The sequence below is a fragment of the Ricinus communis genome, chromosome 2, assembly GCF_019578655.1.
Source record: "Ricinus communis isolate WT05 ecotype wild-type chromosome 2, ASM1957865v1, whole genome shotgun sequence".
Classification (NCBI taxonomy): domain Eukaryota; kingdom Viridiplantae; phylum Streptophyta; class Magnoliopsida; order Malpighiales; family Euphorbiaceae; genus Ricinus; species Ricinus communis.
Genome location: NC_063257.1, coordinates 21,701,610 through 21,713,668, shown reverse-complemented (window position 1 = coordinate 21,713,668; position 12,059 = coordinate 21,701,610).

The window sequence follows — 12,059 nt, the reverse complement described above, 5'->3', positions numbered from 1 at the left end:
ATTAGGACATCCATGGCAATATGATAGGCGACTTGTGCATAATGGATATTCAAATCGATATTCTTTTATGATGAACAACAAACCTATTACACTTATACCATTATCTCCTAAGCAAGTTTATGAGGATTAAAAGGTGCTAAAAGAGAGAGAGAGAAAGCGCTTGAATGGGAAAAAGAGTTAAAAGTGCAAGAAAAGGAGAGTTGTGTGAAAAGCCATGAAAGATGTGAGCGTAGTGAGGAAAAAGGAGAGAAAGAGGGTGATGTGCAAAGAAGAAAAGAGAAAGAGGCACATGTAAAAGGAGAGAATGCAATTGTGAGTTGTGAGAAAAAGGCAATTTCTATGCAAAAGAGGGTAAGGTGAAGAGAGCTTTTCTGTCAAGGCAACCCATGATTCTATTTTTGTATAAGGGTGCCTATTTAAGCACTAACCAAGAAAGCACTAGTTTGCCTAGTGTATTTCAATCTCTTGTACCCCGAAGAGATGCCTAAAGGACAACCACCAATAAGGGGAATCGAGCATCAAATTTATTTTATATCCGACGCTTCAATTCCAAATAGACCAATTTATCGAAGTAATCCTGAGGAGACGAAGGAGTTGCAATGATAAGTGGAGAATTTAATGGCAAAGGGTTAATTAGAGAAATTATGAGCCCATGTGCGGTGCCCGTCTTAATTGTACCAAAAAAGGATAGAACACGGCGTATGTATGTTGATTGTCGTGCTATCAGCAAGATTACGATAAAGTATCACCATCCCATTCTTCATTTGGATGATATGTTAGATGAACTTTATGGGTCGATTATCTTTTCTAAAATTGATTTAAGATATAGTTATCATCAAATTAGGATGAAGGTGGGTGATGAATGGAAAACCGCATTTAAAACAAAGTATAGTTTGTATGAATGGTTAGTCATACCTTTTGGCTTGACTAATGCACCTGGCACTTTTATGAGGTTAATGAACCATGTTTTGCATGCTTTATTGGAAAATTTGTGGTTGTCTATCTTAATCATATCTTGATCTATAGCAAGTCTTTAGATGAGCATGTTGAACATGTGCGCATGGTACTTGATGTTTTACGCAAAGAGAAGTTGTATATCAATTTTGCTAAATGTTCTTTTTGCACTAATAAACTTATGTTTTTGGGATTTGTTGTGAGTCCTAAAGGAATAGAAGTTGATATTGAAAAGGTTAAGGCAATAGAGTCTTGGCTGAAACCTAAGAGTGTTGGGGATGTAAGATAGTTCCATGGCTTAGCTAGTTTTCTCAGGAGTTTTGTTAAGGATTTCTCTAGCATAGCCACACCTTTAACAGAAGTAATTAAAAAGAATGTGGGATTTAAAAGGGTGGGGAATAAGAAAAGGCTTTTAACTTGCTTAAATCTAAGTTAGTTAGTGTACCTTTACTTGCTTTACCTAATTTTGACATGACTTTGAGATTGAATGTGATGCTTCCAGAATTGGCATTGGAGCTGTTCTTATGCAAGAAGGATGGCCTATAGCTTATTTTGGTGAAAAGCTCCATGGGGCAGCCTTGAACTACCCAACTTATGATAAGGAGATGTATGCATTGGTGAGAGCTTTAGAGACATGACAACATTATCTTTGGCCTAAAGAGCTTGTGACTCAGATAAATCACGAGTCATTGAAGCATTTGAAAAGGAAAAATAAGCATAACAAACACCATGCTAAGTGGAATGCGTTCATTCAGCTCTTTTCATATGTGATCAAATATAAGCAAGGTAAAGATAATGTTATTGCATATGCGATATCTCGAAGGTATGAACTTCTTTCTACTTTGAATACCAAATTCCTTTAGTTTTGAGCATATTAAATAAATTTATGAGCATGACTTTAATTTTGGCAATGCGTTTAATGCTTGTGAAAAAGGTGCTTTTGATAAGTTTTATAGACATGATGGGTTTTTATTTAAAGAAAATAGTTTGTGTATTCTCATATTTTCTATGCGTGAGGTATTAGTTAGGAAAGCTCATGAGGGTGGTTTAATGGGACACTTTGGAATTGCTAGGACTTTAGATATCTTGTATGATGTTTTCTATTGGCCTAATTAATATGAAGCGAGATGTCGCTAGATTTTATGATAGATGCATTGTTTGTAAACAAGAAAAGCCTAAATCTAAACTCCATGGCTTGTATACACCATTGCCCGTGCCTAGTTCACCTTAGATTGATATTTCTATGGATTTTGTGCTTGGTTTATCTAGGTATAGGTGTGCTAATGATTTCATATATGTTTTTATTGATAGATTCTCTAAGGTGGCTCATTTCATTCCATGTCATAAAACTAATGATGTAACATATATTTATGACTTGTTCTTCAAAGAAATTATGTGTTTGTATGGTATGCCTAGAACTATTGTTAGTGATAGGGATGCAAAGTTCTTAAGTTACTTTTGGAAGACTTTGTGGGGAAAGTTGGGAACTAAGTTATTGTTTTCTACTACATGTCATCCACAAACTGATAGTCAAATTGAAGTAGTTAATAGGACTTTAGGTAATTTGTTGTGTAGTATGGTTAAAAAGAACCTAAGATCTTGGGAAGAATGTTTGTCGCATATAGAGTTTGCATATAATCATAGTGTGCATTCATTTACTCAATTCTATCCTTTTGAAGTTGTTTATGGTTTTATTCCTTTATCTCTATTAGACATGATTCCTTTACCTTTGAGTGAACATGTTAATCTAGATGGAAAGAAAAAGGCAAATTTTATGAGGAGTTTGCATGAGAAGGTGCGTGCAAATATAGAAAGAAAGAATAAATTTTATGCTTAACAAGCCAACAAAGGGCGTGTGAAGGTTGTTTTTAAACTCGCTGATTGGGTCTGGGTGCACATGCGCAAGGAAAGGTTTCCTTCACAAAGGGGTTCCAAGTTACTTCCATGAGGTGATGGTCCATCTCAAGTTCTTGAAAGGATTAATAATAATGCATAATGAGTATAGAATTAGTGCTACTTTTAATGTTGCTGATGTTTCTCTTTTTGATTTTGACATAGGTGATGATTCAAGGATGAATCATGGTAAAGAAGGAGGGAATGATGCAAATCCTATTGGCACTAGTAGCCCTACTCCAACAAGGAATCCTACTTCAACTAGAATTCGAGATCCATTTCACATCCATAGAGGCCCAATTACAAAGTCCAAAGCTAAGAAGATAAAAGATGCTCTCAATGAGCTTATTCAAGATGTTTGGGCTAAGGACATATCAAGGCTTGAAGAGTTAGATTCAAATTCAAAGCTTATTAATCTGATTCAGTTTATTGGACTTGAAAAAAATCTAATATGGGCTTAATGAGCATAAAGGAGCATATAAGGGAGTTCGGGCCTAATTAGCTCCACCAAAGATGGCCCATGCGTGTGGTTTAAAGAAACAAGGGTTTCTTAATCCTAATGGGTGGCTATATAGTAATTCAGGAGTATTAGGACTTTGCTTTTAGTTATCTATTTTAGTTAGGATATTTATCTCTATCCTATTTGAGTTGTAATTTCTTAATAGCTTAAAATTACGGTTTTCTAAAGGTTATAAAAGCCTAGTATGAATTTTCAAGTTGATTGATTGATGATTAATATATTTGTGAGTTTATACTCTATTCTTAGTTCTTGTTTAGAGCTAATTCAGACTTATCAAGTAATTCATTGTTTGTCGCGTTTGAATCCAACTTAGATCTAATTATTCAAACCTTGATCGGTGCCTATGATTGTCACTTCCACACGCTTTCACTCAACACTTTTGCTTATGCTGCCCAAATAAAACCAAACCATCATACTAGATAGAGATTAGAAAGAGAGACAAAAAAGAAATAAATAAAATGAGAATATAAGTAGGATCTCAGATCTGATAAACAAAGAAGTCACAAGTTCTTTGGTCTCTTCCATATCGCTAAGCTTAAGGATCAAATCGAGTTGATTTTAACACAAGGGTAGATTCAAAATATAGAAGAAAGGAAGAACGTGAGTGATAAGTCTATGCTTGCTAGCACGAGTGCTGATAAGTCCACAAAGTTCTTGAAAGAACCCATAACTTGATTTCCCGCAAGGTAGAACACTAGAATAATATGTTCATTAGGTTCAAGTGTTCGGTTGCATGCGGTTTTCATAGTGCAAAAGCTCTCATTTCATAAGAAGAAGAAACTAGAAGCTAAATATGAATAAATAAATAATGCAAGATAAATAAACTAAAGTCAAATCAAGAACTAAAGAGGAGTTGACTGCGCAACAACTCTCGCAGTCCTAAATTTTATGAGGTAGCTTAACAAAAATAAGGGTAAATTCACGTGGGCCTACCTAAAAATACCAATTATCATTCAAATTCAACTTAATTTTATATCAAACTTTGTACTAGCCTTATGTAGGCCTTAGAAAACCCTAAATCTTAACTAATAAGGTTTTATATCTTATCTAGGATAAGAATAATCTTCCTAATAAAAAAAGATAAGTAAAACAAAGTCATATTTAGGTTAAAATACATTTGTGGTCTCCCATAATAAGCCATAAAACTCTAATTTACATAAGTCATATAGATGGGCCTCAAAACATAAGCCAAGTTAGGCCCAAAGTCTTTATATGCTCCAATTCTACTTCTTTGGTATTTTTAAGCCTAATTAGATTCATTCAAGCCTAATAAATTGAATTAGATTAATGAGCCTTGAACTTAAATCCAGTTCTTCAAGTCTTGATATGTCTTTAGCCCAAATGCCTTGGATAAGCTCATCGACTTGTAGTTTGAATCGGCTAGTTGAATTAGGATTCCTAGTTGAATTAGGATTCCTTTTGTTGCTTGAACTACTAATATCATTAGGACTCCTTGCTGGAATAGGATTCCTAGTTGAGTTAAGACTCCTTATTGGATTAGGATTCCTTGAGCTTGTAGGATTTGTATCATCAAGACTCCTTGTTGGAGTAGGATTCATTATGCTAGTTTGGTTCGTATCACAAGTTAGGCCCAAAGTTTTCATATGCTCTAATTCCGCTTCTTTGCCCTTTTATGCCCAATTAGATTCATTCAAGCCTAATAAACTGAATTAGATTAATGAGCCTTGAACTTAAATCCAATTTTTCAAGCCTTGATGTGTCCTTAGCCCAAATGTGTTGGATAAGCTGACTTGCAATTTAAATCGAACCAAGACTCCTAGTTGAATTAGGATTCCTTTTATTGCTTGAACTCCTAATATCATCAAGACTCCTTGCTGGATTAGGATTCCTAGTGGAGTTAGGACTCCTTGTTGGATTAAGATTCCTTCTTGAAGTAGGATTCATTGTGCTAGTCTGGTTCATATCAAAAGAACTTGTGATTTCTTTCCTCATTGAATCTGATATCCTACCTATGTTCTCCTTTGTTCTTTTATTTTGTTTTTTTGTTTCTAATCTATGTTTTGTATAATGGTTTGGTTTTATTTGGCGAGCATAAACAAGAGTGTTAAGTTAAAGCGCATGGAAGTGACAATCATAGAAACTGATCCAATGCTTAGACAAATGCGATGAAAGAAAATTAGTTAATTGAGTATCAATATCATTTTTCGAATGATCGCGGATGAATCTTTCATAGGAAATAGGAAACACCGAGAAATCCAGACACGCCAAATATTTCGGTTGATGATTTGCACTATTAAGATCTCCATCATTCCTTATTCCTCTAGGCAGGAGGACTACTAATGACACAAGGATAGACATAAGGAATCATGGGAATGCAATTAAAAAACTTGACTGGTAGCATTAGGGATTAATATCATGATCAAGCAGGATGAGACATAAATCCACTCAAATAAAGGAGATATTGTTTTCACTAAATCCAAGCATAATACAAGTGAGAATGCTAGTTTTTGATGTTTGGGACACATATAATGAAGTAGTTTGGATCAGAGTGTCATTAGGTGGGCTCAAGCGAATTCTTCCTTTCTTTTATTAAGTTGGGTCATAAAATTTGGGAGTACGACAGTGGTTAACTAGTCCTTACGGTAATCCTTGTGTCATCAAGAGTCCTCGTGCCTTGAGGAACAATGAATGATGGAGATCCCAAATTCTATGAACCACCTTAACGAAAACAAGGGGAAATTCATGTGGGCCTACCTAATAATACTGCAAACCAAAATTACTTAATTATATGCATCCCAAAGACCAAAAATCTTGCATTCTTGATTATATTATGCTTAGATTCATTGATAACATAATGATTTCTCCCTTACGCGTGTGGACTTACGTGTCATCCTGCTTAATCTTAAAGCAAAGCCCTAATGCCATCGGTCATGCTTATCAATTGTGTTTCTATTATTTCTTACGCAAATCCTTGTGTCATCATGTGTCCTCATGCCTAGAGGAATACGCAATGATGGAGAACCTAATGGTGTAAATCCTGAATTAGAATATTTGTTCGTGCCTTGATTCTCATCTTTCCCTCTTTCCCTTAAAGATTTGTCGATGATCATTCAGAGAATGATATCAATACTCGATTAACTAATTTTGTTTCTTCGTGTTCTTTTAAGCATTGGATCGGTGTCCACGATTGTCGCTTCCATGCGCTTTCACTGAACAATCGTGTCTATGCTCCCTAAATAAAACCAAACCATCATACTAGACAAAGAGATACAACAGAAACGAACAAAATGAGAACATATGTAGGACTTCGAATTCAATAAGGAAGGAAATCACAAGTTTTTTATTCTCTTCCATATGGCTAAGGGTAAGGATCAAATAGAATTTTTATAAACATAAAGGTAGATTAAGAATACAAAAAAAAAGGAAGGACTTGAGCAATAAGTTTATGTTTGCAAGCGTGAGTCTTGATAAGTCGACAGAGTTCTTGAAAGAATTCATAACTTGATTTTCCACAAGGTAGAGAACTAAAATAATATGCTTACTAGCCTCAAGTATTCAGTTGCATGTAATTTTTATAGCGTGAAAGCACTCATTCCATAAGAAGAAGAAACTAGAAGCTAAATATGAAAAAAAAGGAAAGATAAATGAACTAAAGTCATATCAAGGACTAGATATGAGTTGACTGGTCAACAACTCTCGTAGTCCTAAATTTTAAGATCTAGCTTAATGAACATAAGGGGAAATTTGCATGGGCATACCTAATAACACTCTAACCCAAATTACTTAATTATATGCTTCCCAAACATCAAAGCACTTGTGTTCCAACTTGTATTATGCTTGGATTAATTGGAAACAACATGATTACTCCTTACACGTGTGGATTTACATCTCGAAAGAAATAAAAAAGAAACAAATAAAATGAGAACACAGCTAGGATTTCTGATAAGCATAGTTTACACATATTTGCTTGCATATTATTGCGTATGTTCTTAGCAATTATTGTGCTTTTATTCCCAGATCACCCGTGTTTTGTGTTCTTTTGCATTTCAGGAACATTTATAGGACCATCATCGTTGTTTAAGCAATTATAGATTAATACGTGCGGAAACGGACGAGAATTCATCAAGATCGGACAAGAGCCCGCAATGCATACATTGAGCACGCCCTGAACTCTGGCCGTGCTCAACCATTGCCTTTGATTCTTGAAATTGGCACTTTGGGCACGGTTTCCGTAGCCACCACGGCCTTCAGCACAGCCCGTGGTGGCCAACACGGGGAGCAACACGGCCCGTGGTGGCCAACACGGGGAGGAACACGGCCGTGGTGAAACCCTACTTGGTGAGATCCACAGTTTCAGCACGGCCTGGACTTCGGCCGTGCTGAGGCCGTGCTGAGTTAAATATATAAGAAAAATGAATTTTCCTTAGAAAAGTGGAGGGGGAAAAAGAGTGACATTGAGCCCTAGTGGCTAGTTCGGTTTTCTGCACAATATTGAGTGCCAGAGAGAGTTGCAGTGAGTAAGAATCCCGGAATCGCAAGGTTCCGAGTGGAAAATAGTAGTGGAAGCAATTCAAGAGGCAGTTTGGGAGATTAATCAAAGTGTAGATCCAGATTTGGAGCTGTTCATCCAATTCGAGAGAAAAGGGTGTGCATGTTTTATTTTCATTATTCTTTCATTGTGATTGATTTCCTAGATTGTTTTAAATATGAACATGATTAGCTAGATTGATTTAATCTATTGGGATTTCTTTACTATGTTGGCTTGATATTATATTGTTGGATTGTTCGAGTTGGTTTTGTATTCTTCTTGTTTTCAGTATGAATAAGATTATGCATTATTCATGAGATGTTGTGAATTGTGATGTTTAGATTACTTTATGAGATTGAGAAATCCGTTTGGCAATTGGAACTTTGAATAATAAGAACTGGTTAATAATCGCTTAGAGATAAGGATAATTAACTAGCCGGATTAAGAATTAACAAAGCTTAATAGAGGCGGATTAAAGCTTAATGCTAATTTAAGAATCAATCGTTAGGAAGAGATTCCAACTTTAGGTTATTAGGTTTAGGAATTCGGTTATCTCGAGAGAGAAACCGAATTCGTTTAAGAATTCGTCCACGGGTATCATAATTAGACTCACTGATCCTTTATCTTTTGTTCGGATGCCAACTAGTTTAGATTCCCTTTGGGTTTGTCTTCTTGTCTTGATTATTTCACTTATCAATTACTCCTGCATCTCCCTTAGAACTTAGCTCGTAGTTAATAGTTAGTTTAGAATTTATTCATCATCCATTTTAGGTTAATATAACAAAGAACAAAGAAGTAACTCGGGCTTTCGCTTTCCGAGGAATACGACCTTGATACTCGCCATTAGTGCTAGATCGCATCGATAGGTACACCGCCTTAGATTGTAGCTAACACGAGTAGCACCCATCAAGTTTTTGGCGCTGCTACGGGAATGTTTGAAAACTAGAGTGAAATTTGCTATTTGTTAATTTAGCCATTTTTTTCTTTTCTTTCTTATTATTTTATGATTTTTATTTTTATTTGTTTAATTATTTTATCTTTGTACATATTTATTTAGTTTAAGTTTATGATTCATATAGTGAATGATAAGGAGGTTCAATGCTAAATTTAAACTCTTTGTATGATACATTGGAAAATGGGATCGGGAACCAAGAGAGTGCTAAAAATTGGGATGCCCGTGCATATTTAGATGCTCGAGTGGAATCGTTTATGAGGGCTACCGATCAACTCTCTTCTCCTATCCTTTCATCTCAAGTCTTTTGTGAATTTTGTTGTGGTTTACATGTGTGTAATGATTGTCCATTGTATAGTGATGTTGCTCATTGTTCTTATAATCGTGAATGTGAATTATACGGAATTTGGCCAAATGACTCGTATGGAAGCACCTACAATCAAGAGTGGAGCACTCATTCACCCTTTGGATGGAGCTTAGATGGCCAAGAACCACTAGGAATTCAAAGCAACTACATCAAAGAAATTTAATGTTGCACCTTCAACTCAAGATGAAGAGTTAGTGTCGGAGAGCCGATGATGAGGTTCATTACAAGTCTTGATGATGATTCCAACAAATGAGAGGATACTTGAAGATCAACAAGCCTCGATTAAGAACATAGAGCATCAAGTAGGCTTGATCTTTCGCCATTAGCGGCAAAGCAATTGGAAACTCCATCAAACGCCATCGAATCCGAGGAGCATTTGAGCGCCATCACTTTATGCGTTCAGTGAGAATTTTTCCGGTTTATCTATTATGTTTGACGATGATGCTTATGTGCAGGACGACTCTTTGAACATGGAGATAGAACCAGAAAAGAAAGAGGCAAACATGATCCCTTTGAAAGACTATCAACAGGAATGTATAGTTGATGATGCTGAGTTGCAGTTAGAGGAATTGTTGGTAGATTTTTCACAAGTCCCCTCGATGATGGAAGATGAGCACGAGTTGTCCAATGAAGAAGTCTTGGAGGAGCTCGAGTTTCTCCTAGCAAGTGAACCAAGCCAGGGACTGAAGAAAACCATCGACACTCCTAAAGAGATTGCCCAACCATCGATCCTTCCAATTGTTGAAACTCTAGCTTTCAAATTGGAAGAGCCCCTAGAGCATCATGACTACGTGCAAATATATGAGGAGCGAGTTTTGCCCATCATACTGGCAGCTTGCTTGACTATCGGGAAGAGGAAGTTGACGATTATCCCTCTAAGCGGATATTTGAAGCCATTTGCCTGGAAGAAGGATGGATGGTCGCCAATCCCCACCATTTGCCTTTCACCATGAGTCCAGCTAAGAAGACTCATCACATAAAAAAGAAGCGCTTTTGGGAGGCACCCCAAACTTTATCTTTAATCTTTAATATTTTAACCTTTTGTTTTGAAACATTCTATTAGTTTTAGTTTTCATATTTTCAGTTTTGATTTTATTTCTTTATTTTATTATTTTCAGATTCTACCGAGGAGGCACTGAATTTCCACAACATCAGCCTCGATGGATGATCGTATGCCCCTAGATCTTTTTATTTTTCTGCATTTATTTACTTTATTTTTCATACATGTCATGCACTTGGATTGTATTGCCTTTGTTCTCTTAGTCGAGCATTCCATGCGGGGTATCCATAACATTTTACACTGAGGACAGTGTGTTCTTCAAGTGTGGGGTGCTTATGGGTAAACCCTAATCTCTCATATGGATTTTTAATTGTTATGGCTAGGTGTTGTGTATTTTTAGGAGATGTTAGGACATTGTGTTTTTATGCACTTGAGTATGCTAATTTTGAGCTGATTGATGACTTGATTTATAGAATTGTAGTTACTTTTCTTTGTTGTTCATTGTCCTTGGAAAACAATTTATGGTGTTTTACACATCAACCCTCAGGTTAAACCGGTGTTATTTAATTGTTTTCGAATTGTCGAATTTTAACTTAGAACGTTGATAATATCATATGCATGTGTTTCTTAAATAATGATTCAATTAATGATGTTGCGAACGAATCGCACCTAATACCACACCGGAAAGTGAGATTTTGAGCCGGTTGAGCATTCATTATACTTATGCTCTTTATATTTCTTGTTCGAGTGTGCATTGTACTTAACTTTGCTTCTAGAACTTGCTTTGTAATGCGTGTTGAAGTTACATGAATATTGTGAATACCATGAGATGATTTGGGCGATTTAGGATTCACCATATTTGACTAAAAGCCTATCACCTTATGTTTCCATTAGTTAGCCGGTTTTGAGCCTTAACCTTTTCTTCATAATCTACACCTATACACTTCCAATTATACCATTCTTTACATTTATCTTTCCTTTACCCTTATGCTGGGATTTCTTTCTGTGATTTATTCAACTTTATGTGGGATTAAAATGCTAGTTGCTATGTTGGTAAATTCACTAAATCTTTTTGATATTTTAAATGCTCCCTTTGATCCAATTTGTATTTGTTATTCTTTATGTTTATTCGAGTTGTATGCAGCGGTCGCTAATAAGCTGCTAGTTCATTATTATAAAAAAAAAGAGAAAAAAAAAGAAGAAGAAGAAAAAAAAAAAGAATATATAATAAACAAATCTCTTTAATTATTTATCTTTTTATTGGATTTAGAGCATTTGCGAGCGTTATTCTATGAAATAGGGATTTTAGTGAATGATTCTTTTTGTGATCTTAGGCATTTAATCCTTTGAGCATATACTATTGTTTATCACACGAATTCCAACATTTTCATACTTTTGTCCAAATCTCCGTACCTTTACCCTAGCCCCATTACAACCTTGGTAAAGACCCTTTGATTTTGGTATTTACTTATTCACAGTAGCGAAGATATGATTTATAAGCAAGCTTATGGTGAGCGGGTCTTGTGCATTTGCTTTGAGGGATTTGTTATTCACCTAATATACACTTTGAGCGACTTGAGTGATCCCTGTGAGGCATTTGTTCATGATGTTTGTGTTGAGTTGTCATTTAAGTTACTCATGCATTAATATTATTTCCATTCTTTGTTAATGATTTGTAATTTGATTTATGATTGAGTATCCTTTGAGATGTGTTGAATACTCTCTGTTGTGGACTAGGGGCATAAACTGAGAGGAATTGCTAACTTTAGTTTTATGAGGTGAATTGTTAATTGCTTGAGGACAAACAATAGCTTAAGTGTGGGGTAATTTGATAAGCATAGTTTTACACATATTTGCTTGCATATTATTGCGTATGTTCTTAGC